Source organism: Rhagoletis zephyria, unplaced genomic scaffold (genome assembly GCF_001687245.7).
Source record: "Rhagoletis zephyria isolate East Lansing unplaced genomic scaffold, Rhagoletis_zephyria_1.1 Rzeph_scaffold_07241, whole genome shotgun sequence".
NCBI lineage: Eukaryota > Metazoa > Arthropoda > Insecta > Diptera > Tephritidae > Rhagoletis > Rhagoletis zephyria.
The window spans coordinates 16,010-23,184 of record NW_016164324.1 but is presented as its reverse complement, the minus strand read 5'-3'; the positions used below and the strand labels follow the sequence as shown (position 1 = coordinate 23,184).

The following is a 7,175-nucleotide window of genomic DNA, read 5'->3' as shown; positions in this document are numbered from 1 at the left end:
CGCGAGCGCGAGCGCGACGCGCGCGGTGTGGCGCGCTGACGCGGGCCGCCGCGAAGCTAAGCAAATTTAATGTTTGAAAGAGAAATAATGTCAATTGATTTTATTTCGTTTTTAAAAAGGTAATAATGTCAATTGACTTTATTTCGCACCAGGGTGGGAAATAAAGTCAATTGACCTTATTTCCGTTGATCTTATTACCTGTCACCTTTCGTACCAGCCCACAGGAGCCAGTCAGTTTATACGAACTGAAAACGGTCACCTTTGGCATTAACTGTGCTCCGTACCTCGCTATAAGGACATTACATCAACTTGCTGACGATGTAGAGAGCTCTTATCCAATCGCAGCAAACATATTGCGAAAATGCATGTATGTGGACGACGTACTTGCCGGTGGACATAGCATCGATTCCGCGATAAGAGCTCGAGATGAAATCTCACAAGTATTGCAGTCATCTGGTTTCCCACTGCGAAAATGGACTTCGAACTGCGGTCAAATTTTAAAGGGAATACCAAAACCTAACTTGCTAAGCGAAGACTTTCTTGAGTTCGAAGATACCAGTACAGTAAAAGCTATTGGTATCAGGTGGAATGCCCCCTCAGATCATTTCTACTTTTCAGCAAAATCCATAGAAAGTCGAGACGTTTTTACGAAAAGGGCGATACTTTCAGCAATCGCCAAACTATTCGACCCACTTGGTTGGCTGGCACCAGTCATAATCGTTGCCAAAATCATAATGCAGAACATTTGGTTAGAAGGAACAGATTGGGACGAAACTGTGTCCTCAAATACCATGGATCGTTGGCAAGCATTTGTGAACGATTACACCGACATCAATAACATCCGCATACCAAGATGGGTCTATTTCTCTCCGTCTGACGACGTTGAAATACATGGGTTTTGTGATGCATCGGAAAAAGCGTATGCGGCTACCGTTTTTCTGAGAGTTGAGACTGAAGACAAAGGGCCTTATGCATAAAAAGTGAGCTTAAGCTCAGACTCAATTTTTGCACTGAAAGGGTGAGCTCAAGCTCAAGAATTTGTATTGAAAAACGAGTCGGAGCTTAAGCTCACTTTTTATGCATGAGGCCCAAAATCTTCGTCAATCTACTCAGAGCGAAAACAAGAGTAGCCCCAGTTAAAACAATATCTTTGCTCTGATTGGAATTATGTGGCGCAGAAACAATGGAAGCAGTCATCGATAACCTCAATTTCGACCATTTAAAGGTTAATCTTTGGACGGATTCAACGATAGTGTTAGCGTGGATACGAAAACCTCCGTGCTCGTGGTCAACATTTGTTGCTCACAGAATAACAAAAATAGTAGAGAAGGCAGGAAACAAAAATTGGCGTCACGTGGACTCGGCGTCCAACCCGGCAGATCTGGCTAGCAGGGGACTGGCGGCCAACGAACTGGTCAACAACATCTTGTGGTGGCAGGCTCCTTCTTGGTTACAAGAAGATAATTCAAAATGGCCAGCACAAGAATCGGACTACGACACAACCATTGAAGAAAAAAGGGTGCATGTTCATGCAACAACAAAGGTAAACGACTGTAACGACATTCTTGATCGATTTTCTGATTTTTCACGGGCTTTGAGAGTTATATCTTACATCGTGAGATTTTTCCAAAGAACACATCCAAAAACAAAGTCTTCATTTGAGGCGGAGTCTTGCTTAATTTCGGCCGACGAAATTAAGGCAACGACTAAACGGTTAAAGTCTGGAAAATCCATCGACGGAAAAAGTGAAGTCCTGCCTCTTAACTCGTTCATCGACAAAGACGACATTATGAGGGCGGGTGGTCGTCTTGGCGCATCTCGCGACTTGTCCTACAATGAACGCCATCCTATCATTCTTCCCTATACTTGCAGGTTGTCCCGTATCTTCGTCCAGTTTGTCCATCAACTTTCCTTACACGGAGAAAATCAGCTGATGTTGCGCCTCATCCGAGCGCAGTATTGGATCCCGTGGGTGAAAAACATGATAAGGTCCATCATACACAATTGTAAGATTTGTACGATCCACAAGAAAAGGTCGCAAACCCAACTTATGGGAATNACACGGAGAAAATCAGCTGATGTTGTGCCTCATCCGAGCGCAGTATTGGATCCCGAGGGTGAAAAACATGATACGGTCCATCATACACAATTGTAAGATTTGTACGAAACACAAGAAAAGGTCGCAAACCCACCTTATGGGAATCCTTCCAGAAGAACGCACCACCTTTTCGCGAGCGTTCACAAATACTGGTGTGGACTTTGCCGGACCTTTCGACATCAAGTCCTACCGGGGCAGAGGATGTCGCATCTCAAAAGGATACGTCTGTTTGTTTGTCTGCTTCTCGACAAAGGCTATACACCTCGAAGCCACCAGTGACTTGAGTACCGCTTCCTTTCTAGCAGCTTTCGCGAGATTCATTGCTAGACGGGGATGTCCAAAAAATGTTTACTCCGACAATGGAACTAACNTCACCTCGAAGCCACCAGTGACTTGAGTATCGCTTCCTTTCTAGCAGCTTTCGCGAGATTCATTGCTAGACGGGGATGTCCAAAAAATGTTTACTCCGACAATGGAACTAACTTTGTCGGAGCATCTCGATCTTTAAAAACCGAATTAAGGCTCCTCACATGGGGGGTTTGTGGGAGGCAGGGGTGAAAAGTTTTAAAACCCATTTTAAAAAAGTCGCATCCGACCATAAATATACGTTCGAAGAGTTCAGCACTCTTTTATGCCGAATTGAGACTTGCCTCAACTCACGGCCATTAAGTCCCTCTTCAAACGAACCCACAGATCTGGAGCCGCTCACTCCAGGGCACTTTCTGATTGGGGAACATCTTCTCGCTCCACCAGAAATCGATGTCAATGAACATCGTGCCTCAATCGTCAATCGTTGGGAAAAATTGAAGGCCCTACATCAAACATTCTGCAAAAGGTGGAAGTCGGAATATCTCACCGAAATGCAGAAGCGCATCAAGTGGAAACATCCACAATCCAATCTAAAACAAGGGGACCTTGAAGTAATCAAAGAAGAAAACCTTTCTCCCAACGAATGGAGACTTGGACGAATAGTTAAACTACACCCAGGCTCCGACAACCGGGTTCGAGTAGTCGACATCGATACGACACAAGGCCAAATTACAAGACCAGTTGCAAAATTGGTCCTACTTCCACCGTGCAGCGAAGCCAACGAAAGTGGAGCAACTTCCCAGTAAACATCTTCAAGCACTTCATTCCACTTCAAGAAATTCTAGCTATTCCACTCTTCAACATGATTCGAAGAGCCGTGTGCTGTTGCAAAATGCTGAGCGTTTCTGCGTTCGAATTTTAATATAATTCACAAACACCCGCTGTTGTTAATAAACATTTATCATGTCGTTATTGTGCAATTAGCACACACAACAAATTTACGAAAATTCTACTGCAAAATTGATTGTGAAAAAATCCGTGCGCAACTCTCGAATCATGTCCGTCGCCACCATTTGCAATAAAATTTTCATCTGCAACTTCTTCCCCAAGTCCTCTTTGCCTCTCAACTTCCCAAACCTTGCAATCTTTTGGTTAAATGAACACCCAATAGTGTTAACTTATTATTACAATTTATGTATTTGCTACATAAACAGGAATACTAATTTGATCTTTATACATCAAATTGGGTGTATTTCCCCGATATCAACCATAATACTCTATAAATAATTCTCGGTTTAACCGCAATCATTCGCATCATTTCATGCGCAAGGACCTCGCTGAGCTCCAATTCTCGTGCGAATTGAATGATGCAATCCGGTCGATCAGTTGCCGACACCGGTATACATTAAGACGTCTCAACAACATTTCTGTGAATTTCCGTGCTACTCATAAAATAGAAAACTTAGTATTTCCATCACTTACCGAAACAAACCGTGATAAGCACCGTATTCCATGGCCAACATAGCTTCCTCATCCAAATTGTATTTTTTTAGCAGCGCGTCAATGCGGTCCAAGTGACTACGCATCACTGGCGAATAGTCCTCCAGCACTTGCAGATCCTCAACGTGCGCCTCACCCTGTCCAACGAGTTGTGAACGTGTTCGCACCCAATTGTAGATTATTTTTATTGTGCCCTGTACTAAGAACTCATGACATGGCTTCAGGGTACGCTCATATGCATTCTACAGCTGCAGCTTCAATGCCTGTGGGTCATTGAAGGTGTTTTCGGAAAATGTACAAATCAATTGGGGACCACGCTTTAGCCATAATAGCGCATTCGCTGCAAGATTATTTACATTCACATTTAATATTATCAGCCCTCAAGGTAAGCATACAATGCTCTGTCCTTGTTGTATACCTTTGTTGGCTTCGTAATATTGCCATTCGTATCATGTNTCATGACATGGCTTCAGGGTACGCTCATATGCATTCTACAGCTGCAGCTTCAATGCCTGTGGGTCATTGAAGGTGTTTTCGGAAAATGTACAAATCAATTGGGGACCACGCTTTAGCCATAATAGCGCATTCGCTGCAAGATTATTTACATTCACATTTAATATTATCAGCCCCCAAGGTAAGCATACAATGCTCTGTCCTTGTTGTATACCTTTGTTGGCTTCGTAATATTGCCATTCGTATCATGTACACAGGTGTAGGTAGTTTGCCAAATGTCCCAATAATAGTAACGATTTCCGTAGCAGCTTTAAGAAAGGCCTCTGTCTCAATTTTCTCCTCAACTGCTGCTCTGGTGAAGTCGTTTTGGTGAACTCGAAACGACGTCGTTACGACGTCGCTTTGGTGAAGCCGTTACGACGTCGCTCTGGTGAAATCGTTTGGGTGAACTCTTAACGGCGTCGTTACGTTACGTCGTTAGTCGGTTGGGTGAACTCGAAACGAATCCGTTTCTTCGAACCTATAAGTTTTTTGAGGAACCTTCGGTCTAGGTTGGACAAGTTCCACGCCCAAATTTTTATATATCTAGGCATAAATAAAAGTTTTTATTATGACAATTTTTTATCATGACAGAATATGGAATCCACAATGTACACTTGTGCTCAGAAAATTAAGCCACCTACATCTTTTTTTCAGTATCTATTCATAATATTTTTCATATAAAATGGTTTTTTAAAAAAGTAAAGTTCACTCTATTGTCCTTATTAATAAAAAATAAAATTTGTGGGAATAAGGTTTTTTTTTTAATTTGGTAGAAAACTGTACTTTTACTTTACAGCGTGGCGACGAACAACTGTTACCCAGGTTTGTTTGAGAAATAAAAGGGTCCTTTATAGATTTTGCAAAAAAAGTATTTTATTGTTAATTTTCCACAGATTTTACTTTATTCGTATTAATTAGTGTTTAAATTGTTATCCTTATTTACATTTGCCAGCAGTGTAAACTTTGAGAGAAAAGTTCATTTGGCACGCAAGTCTTTTTCAGGTGACAGAAGGTAGAAGTACGCTTTAATTGTTGATGCCCAGCTCTCAAAAATGATTAGTATACTTTTAATATTATTTCAGAAGCGTTTCAGCAAAAATTCAACGAATCTGTGGAAATGATGGAGCGAATAACCAAAAGATATTTCCATTATGCTGGAGGCAGCATCTCAAAACGGAATAAAAGAAATGTTTCACAGTCGTCTGCATACTATCTGTCATATTGATAAATTTTAACAATTTATTTTTTTGTTACTTAATTTTAGTTATCTTTATAAAAATTGGGTTTATTTTTTAACAAGGACCATATAGTTCAAAATTCAAAAATTGCGCAATATACATATGCATGTATGTGCATATAAAAAAAATTAACAAGCTTTTATAAAAATTTTAAGATTTTTATTCTGCATTAAAAAAACACATATGAAGCAGTTTTAAAGTCCATTGAAGTTTGGTATGTATAATAGAATACAAGGTTGAAGTGCCTTAAAGCATGCATTTTCTGTCATAAAATTCATATGGATGAAAATGCGCAGTACCGCAAAAAAATAACACCAAAAATCAATGTGAGTTTTGTTTTACTTCAAACCTGTGTTCTATTATACTAACATTTTATGGACTATAAAACTGCTTTCTATGTGTTTCTTAAATGCAGATTAAAAAGCTTTAAATTTTTATGAAAGCTTGTTGAAATTTTTTATATATATACATATATATGTATGTATGTATACTGCACATTGCTTTAATTTTGAACTACATGGTCCTTGTTAAAAAATAAACCCAATTTTAATTAATTTTAAAGATAACTAAAATGAAGTAAAAAAAAAAAATTAATTGTTAAAACTTATATTATATTAAAATATATTAAAATTTTTGTTTGTATTTTATGACTGAATGTTTACCTTATTTTTCTTTTTTATTAAAAAAAAAATTCAATGAATTAAATTAAACCATTTTAAACTAAAAAAATTGTTTTTAATTTTCTAACAACTTTGAGCGTCGTTTGCAGTTAGCTGGTATATCGTTCTTGCGGGCTGCAAGTCGTTTTTGCGACCCGCCGGTAAGTCGTTTTTGCGACCCGCTGGCGAGTCATTTTTGCGACCCGCCGGCGAGTCGTTTTTGCGACCCGCCGGTAAGTGTGCTTTTCATCCGACGGCGAGTTCGCCGGCGAGTTGTTTGCGACCGTCGCCGGCGAACAAATTGTTCACCAAAACGAGTCGNTTTGCGACCCTCCGGCGAGTCGTTTTTTGCGAGTCGGAAACGACGTCGTTACGACGTCGTTTGGCAAATTGGGAAGCCAATTAATTCAATTATTTCTTTTCTTTTGTTTTTTTAACTCCGTGAAATGAACTGATTTTATGAATTAATACATTTATTAGTAATTTTTTATGGAATCGGCATCGGCATCGGCCGATTCTTTCCCCGTAAGCCAATTAATCGGCATCGGCATCGGTACCCGAAAAAAAATTGGAAACGGTCGGGCTCTATCTATATCCCATTCAATTCTAGGCTAATAAAGTGCAAGTTTGAGGTGGCTACGAAATGTCAATGATTTTTGGCAATTTTTTTTTTGACGATGTTATGCATTTTTCTCCATATAAAAAATTGTCGATCGTATTTAAGAAAATGTGTGGCACCAACGATAAAAACAATACCAAAAATCGATGGTATTTTGTAGCCACCTCAAATTTGCACTTTATTATACTAGTATTGAATGGGATATAAAACTGCACACCCAAACAATTTTTAAAAATTCCGAAAAAGTGTGAAATTTT

At 39.7% G+C, this 7,175-nt stretch overlaps 1 pseudogene; it reads right to left on the bottom strand.

The window, feature by feature from the left end:
* Positions 1 to 3,754: 3,754 nt before the first annotated feature.
* On the bottom strand, positions 3,755 to 4,712 carry LOC108374012 (pleckstrin homology domain-containing family A member 8-like; annotated as a pseudogene).
* Positions 4,713 to 7,175: the final 2,463 nt, after the last annotated feature.